General features: G+C 50.8%; 11 non-coding genes across 11 annotated transcripts in view; all 11 read left to right on the top strand.

The window, feature by feature from the left end:
* Positions 1-47: 47 nt before the first annotated feature.
* TRNAS-UGA (transfer RNA serine (anticodon UGA)) lies at positions 48-129 on the top strand. Its single transcript has one exon. It is a non-coding gene; the product is annotated as a tRNA-Ser (tRNA).
* A 1,557-nt stretch (positions 130-1,686) lies between these two features.
* TRNAS-CGA (transfer RNA serine (anticodon CGA)) lies at positions 1,687-1,768 on the top strand. The gene has a single exon. It is a non-coding gene; the product is annotated as a tRNA-Ser (tRNA).
* Positions 1,769-2,890: 1,122 nt separating this feature from the next.
* On the top strand, positions 2,891-2,972 carry TRNAS-AGA (transfer RNA serine (anticodon AGA)). The gene has a single exon. It is a non-coding gene; the product is annotated as a tRNA-Ser (tRNA).
* A 363-nt stretch (positions 2,973-3,335) lies between these two features.
* On the top strand, positions 3,336-3,417 carry TRNAS-CGA (transfer RNA serine (anticodon CGA)). Its single transcript has one exon. It is a non-coding gene; the product is annotated as a tRNA-Ser (tRNA).
* A 1,557-nt stretch (positions 3,418-4,974) lies between these two features.
* Positions 4,975-5,056, top strand: TRNAS-CGA (transfer RNA serine (anticodon CGA)). The gene has a single exon. It is a non-coding gene; the product is annotated as a tRNA-Ser (tRNA).
* A 1,122-nt stretch (positions 5,057-6,178) lies between these two features.
* On the top strand, positions 6,179-6,260 carry TRNAS-AGA (transfer RNA serine (anticodon AGA)). Its single transcript has one exon. It is a non-coding gene; the product is annotated as a tRNA-Ser (tRNA).
* Positions 6,261-6,623: 363 nt separating this feature from the next.
* Positions 6,624-6,705, top strand: TRNAS-CGA (transfer RNA serine (anticodon CGA)). Its single transcript has one exon. It is a non-coding gene; the product is annotated as a tRNA-Ser (tRNA).
* Positions 6,706-7,827: 1,122 nt separating this feature from the next.
* TRNAS-AGA (transfer RNA serine (anticodon AGA)) lies at positions 7,828-7,909 on the top strand. The gene has a single exon. It is a non-coding gene; the product is annotated as a tRNA-Ser (tRNA).
* Positions 7,910-8,272: 363 nt separating this feature from the next.
* TRNAS-UGA (transfer RNA serine (anticodon UGA)) lies at positions 8,273-8,354 on the top strand. The gene has a single exon. It is a non-coding gene; the product is annotated as a tRNA-Ser (tRNA).
* A 1,132-nt stretch (positions 8,355-9,486) lies between these two features.
* TRNAS-AGA (transfer RNA serine (anticodon AGA)) lies at positions 9,487-9,568 on the top strand. Its single transcript has one exon. It is a non-coding gene; the product is annotated as a tRNA-Ser (tRNA).
* Positions 9,569-9,931: 363 nt separating this feature from the next.
* TRNAS-CGA (transfer RNA serine (anticodon CGA)) overlaps positions 9,932-10,000 on the top strand; it is an 82-nt gene continuing 13 nt past the window's right edge. Inside the window, exon 1 of the tRNA in view lies at positions 9,932-10,000. This exon is cut by the window's right edge and continues 13 nt beyond it. This is a non-coding gene — a tRNA (tRNA-Ser).

Below are 10,000 nucleotides of genomic sequence, written 5' to 3'. Positions count from 1 at the left end.
TGTGTAAGCACAGCACAATCTTTCGAGTGAGAGTTTCACTCTCATGGGTAGTCGCGGCCGAGTGGTTAAGGCGATGGACTTGAAATCCATTGGGGTTTCCCCGCGCAGGTTCGAACCCTGCCGACTACGTCTCGGTTTGAACTGAGCTGCAATTTTGCAATTTGCTCGGAAATGTCCCCAAAACAAGATGTAAACATGCATGTTGATTATAGGATGGACGATAAAGCAGACATTGGGAAGACTCCCATCCAGGACTCTCTGACTGTTAGGGGTGGGGGCCACGATTATATTTCCACCCTGACACTAGTTGCCGCTAGAGCCATCGACGCCTGGCATCGCCTCCGTCTGTAAGAAGCCCATCCTGCGCTTTTCCTTGCCTGCATCTTTACAGCAGATATTGGGAGGGGTCCATGTGGATACAGAGGATGGAGCAACTGGCATGCAAGCTATCTGCCGAGCCTTTTTTGTGCTGGTTCTCGTGTCACTTCTAGACCTTCCTTGGCAGATGCATTCAGGAGAGGCCCCCTACCTGCGACACAGTGAAAGTACAGTCTTTTGCTGCCCTGTGCAAGCCAGGGGACTGAAGGAACAGCTTTCTGCCACAACAGCAGAGAGCAGAGGAAGGGCGCCCAGGAGAACCGTCAGAGGGTGGTGAGGCCACTGTCCTCTCGGCCCCGATCGGCCAAGACCTCTCTATATGGGCAGAAGGGACCCATTCTGCGGTCCTCTGAGACTTAGGGCCACATGCCCAGAAGGCCCACCACCCAAATCTTTGCCATATGGCTTAGACTAACTACCGGACCACTTGTGCGGCCATTTATTCCTCTGGAGCCTGTCAAAATGGCCTGCGGAAATTGGCTCCCAGGAGGCCTCTGCAACTCGATTTGCATAGAGACAGCCCCTGCCCAGGCATGCTTCCAAACAGGAGACTGTTAACAGTTTCAATTTGGAGCTGGCCGAAGCCAGTGCAACCTAGTGAAGGTGAGGCTCTGCTGCCTGGCCGCTTGCTAGGTTTATTAGCACAGATCTGTCCCTGGCACTTAGTCCGAGCTTGGCACGGAGGGGATATGGCATTTAAGGAACTTGGGCCAGACCATAGAGATTCTGACTTTTGAATGCATTTTCAAGGGTCATGGGAGGGCCAAAAGAGAACGGTGCAGAGCGGCATAAAGTAAGGGGCGGAGGAGACAGTGTGTGTGGCTAAAGTGTTAAGTTTATAGTAGAAACACGTTTGCTCAGGAGTAGTCGTGGCCGAGTGGTTAAGGCGATGGACTAGAAATCCATTGGGGTTTCCCCGCGCAGGTTCAAATCCTCTCGACTACGGCGCAGCGCCCGCTTTTATTATTTACTCTTTTCTGGTTTGGAAAACAATTTTAAAATAGCAGTATAATACAATTACTAAAGGAGGCTGTGGCGCACTTGAGCTATTCAAGCAAGATCCTAGGAGTAAAAGCGGCTTCATCCTTTTGAACAACGCAGAGAAACTGGTACGTTTTGACAGTTTTGGTTTTGCAATTTCAAACGTATATGTACATTTAAAAGAAACTTGTGAGGAGAAAGAACGGTGCATGATGAGAGAAAAGGGTGGAAAGTACAGGACAAGATCTAGAGGCAAGGCGGTAGAGAGTAAGGACTCTATTGTGTAAGCACAGCACGATCTTTCGAGTGAGAGTTTTACTCTCATGGGTAGTCGTGGCCGAGTGGTTAAGGCGATGGACTCGAAATCCATTGGGGTCTCCCCGCGCAGGTTCGAACCCTGCCGACTACGTCTCGGTTTGAACTGAGCTGCAATTTTGCAATTTGCTCGGAAATGTCCCCAAAACAAGATGTAAACAAGCATGTTGATTATAGGATGGACGATAAAGCAGACATTGGGAAGACTCCCATCCAGGACTCTCTGACTGTTAGGGGTGGGGGCCACGAGTTTATTTCCACCCTGACACTAGTTGCCGCTAGAGCCATCGACGCCTGGCATCGCCTCCGTCTGTAAGAAGCCCATCCTGCGCTTTTCCTTGCCTGCATCTTTACAGCAGATATTGGGAGGGGTCCATGTGGATACAGAGGATGGAGCAACTGGCACGCAAGCTATCTGCCGAGCCTTTTTTGTGTGTCAGCACAAGGGTTCTCGTGTCACTTCTAGACCTTCCTTGGCAGATGCATTCAGGAGAGGCCCCCTACCTGCGACCCAGTGAAAGTACAGTCTTTTGCTGCCCTGTGCAAGCCAGGGGACTGAAGGCACAGCTTTCTGCCACAACAGCAGAGAGCAGAGGAAGGGCGCCCAGGAGGACCGTCAGAGGGTGGTGAGGCCCCTGTCCTCTCGGCCCCGATCGGCCAAGACCTCTCTATTTGGGCAGAAGGGACCCATTCTGCGGTCCTCTGAGGCTTAGGGCCACATGCCCAGAAGGCCCACCACCCAAATCTTTGCCATATGGCTTAGACTAACTACCGGACCACTCGTGCGGCCATTTATTCCTCTGGAGCCTGTCAAAATGGCTTGCCGAAATTGGCTCCCAGGAGGCATCTGCAACTCGATTTGCATAGAGACAGCCCCTGCCCAGGCATGCTTCCAAACAGGACACTGTTAACAGTTTCAATTTGGAGCTGGCAGAAGCCAGTGCAACCTAGTGAAGGTGAGGCTCTGCTGCCTGGCCGCTTGCTAGGTTTATTAGCACAGATCTGTCCCTGGCACTTAGTCCGAGCTTGGCAGGGAGGGGATATGGCATTTAGGGAACTTGGGCCAGACCATAGAGATTCTGACTTTTGAATGCATTTTCAAGGGTCATGGGAGGGCCAAAAGGGAACGGTGCAGAGCGGCATAAAGTAAGGGGCGGAGGAGACATTGTGTGTGGCTAAAGTGTTAAGTTTATAGTAGAAACAGGTTTGCTCAGGAGTAGTCGTGGCCGAGTGGTTAAGGCGATGGACTAGAAATCCATTGGGGTTTCCCCGCGCAGGTTCAAATCCTGCCGACTACGGTGCAGAGCTTGCTTTTATTATTTACTCTTTTCTGGTGTGGAAAACAATCTTAAAATAGCAGTATAATACAATTACTAAAGGAGGCTGCGGCGCACTTGAGCTATTCAAGCAAGATCCTAGGAGTAAAAGCGGCTTCATCCTTTTGAACAACGCAGAGAAACTGGTACGTTTTGACAGTTTTCGTTTTGCAATTTCAAACGTATATGTACATTTAAAAGAAACTTGTGAGGAGAAAGAACGGTGCATGATGAGAGAAAAGGGTGGAAAGTACAGGACAAGATCTAGAGGCAAGGCGGTAGAGACTAAGGACTCTTCTGTGTAAGCGCAGCACGATCTTTCGAGTGAGAGTTTTACTCTCATGGGTAGTCGTGGCCGAGTGGGTAAGGCGATGGACTCGAAATCCATTGGGGTCTCCCCGCGCAGGTTCAAACCCTGCCGATTACGTCTCGGTTTGAACTGAGCTGCAATTTTGCAATTTGCTCGGAAATGTCCCCAAAACAAGATGTAAACATGCATGTTGATTATAGGATGGACGATAAAGCAGACATTGGGAAGACTCCCATCCAGGACTCTCTGACTGTTAGGGGTGGGGGCCACGATTATATTTCCACCCTGACACTAGTTGCCGCTAGAGCCATCGACGCCTGGCATCGCCTCCGTCTGTAAGAAGCCCATCCTGCGCTTTTCCTTGCCTGCATCTTTACAGCAGATATTGGGAGGGGTCCATGTGGATACAGAGGATGGAGCAACTGGCATGCAAGCTATCTGCCGAGCCTTTTTTGTGCTGGTTCTCGTGTCACTTCTAGACCTTCCTTGGCAGATGCATTCAGGAGAGGCCCCCTACCTGCGACACAGTGAAAGTACAGTCTTTTGCTGCCCTGTGCAAGCCAGGGGACTGAAGGAACAGCTTTCTGCCACAACAGCAGAGAGCAGAGGAAGGGCGCCCAGGAGAACCGTCAGAGGGTGGTGAGGCCACTGTCCTCTCGGCCCCGATCGGCCAATACCTCTCTATATGGGCAGAAGGGACCCATTCTGCGGTCCTCTGAGACTTAGGGCCACATGCCCAGAAGGCCCACCACCCAAATCTTTGCCATATGGCTTAGACTAACTACCGGACCACTTGTGCGGCCATTTATTCCTCTGGAGCCTGTCAAAATGGCCTGCGGAAATTGGCTCCCAGGAGGCCTCTGCAACTCGATTTGCATAGAGACAGCCCCTGCCCAGGCATGCTTCCAAACAGGAGACTGTTAACAGTTTCAATTTGGAGCTGGCCGAAGCCAGTGCAACCTAGTGAAGGTGAGGCTCTGCTGCCTGGCCGCTTGCTAGGTTTATTAGCACAGATCTGTCCCTGGCACTTAGTCCGAGCTTGGCACGGAGGGGATATGGCATTTAAGGAACTTGGGCCAGACCATAGAGATTCTGACTTTTGAATGCATTTTCAAGGGTCATGGGAGGGCCAAAAGAGAACGGTGCAGAGCGGCATAAAGTAAGGGGCGGAGGAGACAGTGTGTGTGGCTAAAGTGTTAAGTTTATAGTAGAAACACGTTTGCTCAGGAGTAGTCGTGGCCGAGTGGTTAAGGCGATGGACTAGAAATCCATTGGGGTTTCCCCGCGCAGGTTCAAATCCTCTCGACTACGGCGCAGCGCCCGCTTTTATTATTTACTCTTTTCTGGTTTGGAAAACAATTTTAAAATAGCAGTATAATACAATTACTAAAGGAGGCTGTGGCGCACTTGAGCTATTCAAGCAAGATCCTAGGAGTAAAAGCGGCTTCATCCTTTTGAACAACGCAGAGAAACTGGTACGTTTTGACAGTTTTGGTTTTGCAATTTCAAACGTATATGTACATTTAAAAGAAACTTGTGAGGAGAAAGAACGGTGCATGATGAGAGAAAAGGGTGGAAAGTACAGGACAAGATCTAGAGGCAAGGCGGTAGAGAGTAAGGACTCTATTGTGTAAGCACAGCACGATCTTTCGAGTGAGAGTTTTACTCTCATGGGTAGTCGTGGCCGAGTGGTTAAGGCGATGGACTCGAAATCCATTGGGGTCTCCCCGCGCAGGTTCGAACCCTGCCGACTACGTCTCGGTTTGAACTGAGCTGCAATTTTGCAATTTGCTCGGAAATGTCCCCAAAACAAGATGTAAACAAGCATGTTGATTATAGGATGGACGATAAAGCAGACATTGGGAAGACTCCCATCCAGGACTCTCTGACTGTTAGGGGTGGGGGCCACGATTATATTTCCACCCTGACACTAGTTGCCGCTAGAGCCATCGACGCCTGGCATCGCCTCCGTCTGTAAGAAGCCCATCCTGCGCTTTTCCTTGCCTGCATCTTTACAGCAGATATTGGGAGGGGTCCATGTGGATACAGAGGATGGAGCAACTGGCACGCAAGCTATCTGCCGAGCCTTTTTTGTGTGTCAGCACAAGGGTTCTCGTGTCACTTCTAGACCTTCCTTGGCAGATGCATTCAGGAGAGGCCCCCTACCTGCGACCCAGTGAAAGTACAGTCTTTTGCTGCCCTGTGCAAGCCAGGGGACTGAAGGCACAGCTTTCTGCCACAACAGCAGAGAGCAGAGGAAGGGCGCCCAGGAGGACCGTCAGAGGGTGGTGAGGCCCCTGTCCTCTCGGCCCCGATCGGCCAAGACCTCTCTATTTGGGCAGAAGGGACCCATTCTGCGGTCCTCTGAGGCTTAGGGCCACATGCCCAGAAGGCCCACCACCCAAATCTTTGCCATATGGCTTAGACTAACTACCGGACCACTCGTGCGGCCATTTATTCCTCTGGAGCCTGTCAAAATGGCTTGCCGAAATTGGCTCCCAGGAGGCATCTGCAACTCGATTTGCATAGAGACAGCCCCTGCCCAGGCATGCTTCCAAACAGGACACTGTTAACAGTTTCAATTTGGAGCTGGCAGAAGCCAGTGCAACCTAGTGAAGGTGAGGCTCTGCTGCCTGGCCGCTTGCTAGGTTTATTAGCACAGATCTGTCCCTGGCACTTAGTCCGAGCTTGGCAGGGAGGGGATATGGCATTTAGGGAACTTGGGCCAGACCATAGAGATTCTGACTTTTGAATGCATTTTCAAGGGTCATGGGAGGGCCAAAAGGGAACGGTGCAGAGCGGCATAAAGTAAGGGGCGGAGGAGACATTGTGTGTGGCTAAAGTGTTAAGTTTATAGTAGAAACAGGTTTGCTCAGGAGTAGTCGTGGCCGAGTGGTTAAGGCGATGGACTAGAAATCCATTGGGGTTTCCCCGCGCAGGTTCAAATCCTGCCGACTACGGTGCAGAGCTTGCTTTTATTATTTACTCTTTTCTGGTGTGGAAAACAATCTTAAAATAGCAGTATAATACAATTACTAAAGGAGGCTGCGGCGCACTTGAGCTATTCAAGCAAGATCCTAGGAGTAAAAGCGGCTTCATCCTTTTGAACAACGCAGAGAAACTGGTACGTTTTGACAGTTTTCGTTTTGCAATTTCAAACGTATATGTACATTTAAAAGAAACTTGTGAGGAGAAAGAACGGTGCATGATGAGAGAAAAGGGTGGAAAGTACAGGACAAGATCTAGAGGCAAGGCGGTAGAGACTAAGGACTCTTCTGTGTAAGCGCAGCACGATCTTTCGAGTGAGAGTTTTACTCTCATGGGTAGTCGTGGCCGAGTGGGTAAGGCGATGGACTCGAAATCCATTGGGGTCTCCCCGCGCAGGTTCAAACCCTGCCGATTACGTCTCGGTTTGAACTGAGCTGCAATTTTGCAATTTGCTCGGAAATGTCCCCAAAACAAGATGTAAACATGCATGTTGATTATAGGATGGACGATAAAGCAGACATTGGGAAGACTCCCATCCAGGACTCTCTGACTGTTAGGGGTGGGGGCCACGATTATATTTCCACCCTGACACTAGTTGCCGCTAGAGCCATCGACGCCTGGCATCGCCTCCGTCTGTAAGAAGCCCATCCTGCGCTTTTCCTTGCCTGCATCTTTACAGCAGATATTGGGAGGGGTCCATGTGGATACAGAGGATGGAGCAACTGGCACGCAAGCTATCTGCCGAGCCTTTTTTGTGTGTCAGCACAAGGGTTCTCGTGTCACTTCTAGACCTTCCTTGGCAGATGCATTCAGGAGAGGCCCCCTACCTGCGACCCAGTGAAAGTACAGTCTTTTGCTGCCCTGTGCAAGCCAGGGGACTGAAGGCACAGCTTTCTGCCACAACAGCAGAGAGCAGAGGAAGGGCGCCCAGGAGGACCGTCAGAGGGTGGTGAGGCCCCTGTCCTCTCGGCCCCGATCGGCCAAGACCTCTCTATTTGGGCAGAAGGGACCCATTCTGCGGTCCTCTGAGGCTTAGGGCCACATGCCCAGAAGGCCCACCACCCAAATCTTTGCCATATGGCTTAGACTAACTACCGGACCACTCGTGCGGCCATTTATTCCTCTGGAGCATGTCAAAATGGCTTGCCGAAATTGGCTCCCAGGAGGCCTCTGCAACTCGATTTGCATAGAGACAGCCCCTGCCCAGGCATGCTTCCAAACAGGACACTGTTAACAGTTTCAATTTGGAGCTGGCAGAAGCCAGTGCAACCTAGTGAAGGTGAGGCTCTGCTGCCTGGCCGCTTGCTAGGTTTATTAGCACAGATCTGTCCCTGGCACTTAGTCCGAGCTTGGCAGGGAGGGGATATGGCATTTAGGGAACTTGGGCCAGACCATAGAGATTCTGACTTTTGAATGCATTTTCAAGGGTCATGGGAGGGCCAAAAGGGAACGGTGCAGAGCGGCATAAAGTAAGGGGCGGAGGAGACATTGTGTGTGGCTTAAGTGTTAAGTTTATAGTAGAAACAGGTTTGCTCAGGAGTAGTCGTGGCCGAGTGGTTAAGGCGATGGACTAGAAATCCATTGGGGTTTCCCCGCGCAGGTTCAAATCCTGCCGACTACGGTGCAGCGCCCGCTTTTATTGTTTACTTTTTTCTGGTGTGGAAAACAATCTTAAAATAGCAGTATAATACAATTACTAAAGGAGGCTGCGGCGCACTTGAGCTATTCAAGCAAGATCCTAGGAGTAAAAGCGGCTTCATCCTTTAGGCCAACGCAGAGAAACTGGTACGTTTTGACGGGTTTCGTTTTGCAAATTCAAACATATATGTACATTTAAAAGAAACTTGTGAGGAGAAAGAACGGTGCATGATGAGAGAGAAGGGTGGAAAGTACAGGACAAGATCTAGAGGCAAGGCGGTAGAGACTAAGGACTCTTCTGTGTAAGCACAACACAATCTTTCGAGTGAGAGTTTCACTCTCATGGGTAGTCGTGGCCGAGTGGTTAAGGCGATGGACTTGAAATCCATTGGGGTTTCCCTGCGCAGGTTCGAACCCTGCCGACTACGTCTCGGTTTGAACTGAGCTGCAATTTTGCAATTTGCTCGGAAATGTCCCCAAAACAAGATGTAAACATGCATGTTGATTATAGGATGGACGATAAAGCAGACATTGGGAAGACTCCCATCCAGGACTCTCTGACTGTTAGGGGTGGGGGCCACGATTATATTTCCACCCTGACACTAGTTGCCGCTAGAGCCATCGACGCCTGGCATCGCCTCCGTCTGTAAGAAGCCCATCCTGCGCTTTTCCTTGCCTGCATCTTTACAGCAGATATTGGCAGGGGTCCATGTGGATACAGAGGATGGAGCAACTGGCACGCAAGCTATCTGCCGAGCCTTTTTTGTGTGTCAGCACAAGGGTTCTCGTGTCACTTCTAGACCTTCCTTGGCAGATGCATTCAGGAGAGGCCCCCTACCTGCGACACAGTGAAAGTACAGTCTTTTGCTGCCCTGTGCAAGCTAGGGGACTGAAGGCACAGCTTTCTGCCACAACAGCAGAGAGCAGAGGAAGGGCGCCCAGGAGGACCGTCAGAGGGTGGTGAGACCCCTGTCCTCTCAGCCCCGATCGGCCCCGATCGGCCAAGACCTCTCTATTTGGGCAGAAGGGACCCATTCTGCGGTCCTCTGAGGCTTAGGGCCACATGCCCAGAAGGCCCACCACCCAAATCTTTGCCATATGGCTTAGACTAACTACCGGACCACTCGTGCGGCCATTTATTCCTCTGGAGCCTGTCAAAATGGCCTGCCGAAATTGGCTCCCAGGAGGCCTCTGCAACTCGATTTGCATAGAGACAGCCCCTGCCCAGGCATGCTTCCAAACAGGACACTGTTAACAGTTTCAATTTGGAGCTGGCAGAAGCCAGTGCAACCTAGTGAAGGTGAGGCTCTGCTGCCTGGCCGCTTGCTAGGTTTATTAGCACAGATCTGTCCCTGGCACTTAGTCTGAGCTTGGCAGAGAGGGGAAATGGCATTTAGGGAACTTGGGCCAGACCATAGAGATTCTGACTTTTGAATGCATTTTCAAGGGTCATGGGAGGGCCAAAAGGGAACGGTGCAGAGCGGCATAAAGTAAGGGGCGGAGGAGACATTGTGTGTGGCTAAAGTGTTAAGTTTATAGTAGAAACAGGTTTGCTCAGGAGTAGTCGTGGCCGAGTGGTTAAGGCGATGGACTAGAAATCCATTGGGGTTTCCCCGCGCAGGTTCAAATCCTGCCGACTACGGTGCAGAGCCCGCTTTTATTGTTTACTCTTTTCTGGTGTGGAAAACAATCTTAAAATAGCAGTATAATACAATTACTAAAGGAGGCTGCGGCGCACTTGAGCTATTCAAGCAAGATCCTAGGAGTAAAAGCGGCTTCATCCTTTAGGCCAACGCAGAGAAACTGGTACGTTTTGACGGGTTTCGTTTTGCAATTTCAAACATATATGTACATTTAAAAGAAACTTGTGAGGAGAAAGAACGGTGCATGATGAGAGAGAAGGGTGGAAAGTACAGGACAAGATCTAGAGGCAAGGCGGTAGAGACTAAGGACTCTTCTGTGTAAGCACAGCACGATCTTTCGAGTGAGAGTTTCACTCTCATGGGTAGTCGTGGCCGAGTGGTTAAGGCGATGGACTCGAAATCCATTGGGGTCTCCCCGCGCAGGTTCGAAC

Source organism: Ambystoma mexicanum, chromosome 3q (assembly GCF_040938575.1).
Source record: "Ambystoma mexicanum isolate Mex_15411 chromosome 3q, UKY_AmexF1_1, whole genome shotgun sequence".
NCBI classification, from domain to species: domain Eukaryota; kingdom Metazoa; phylum Chordata; class Amphibia; order Caudata; family Ambystomatidae; genus Ambystoma; species Ambystoma mexicanum.
The sequence above is the reverse complement of the archived record's forward strand: the minus strand, read 5'-3'. Positions and strand labels throughout refer to the sequence as shown.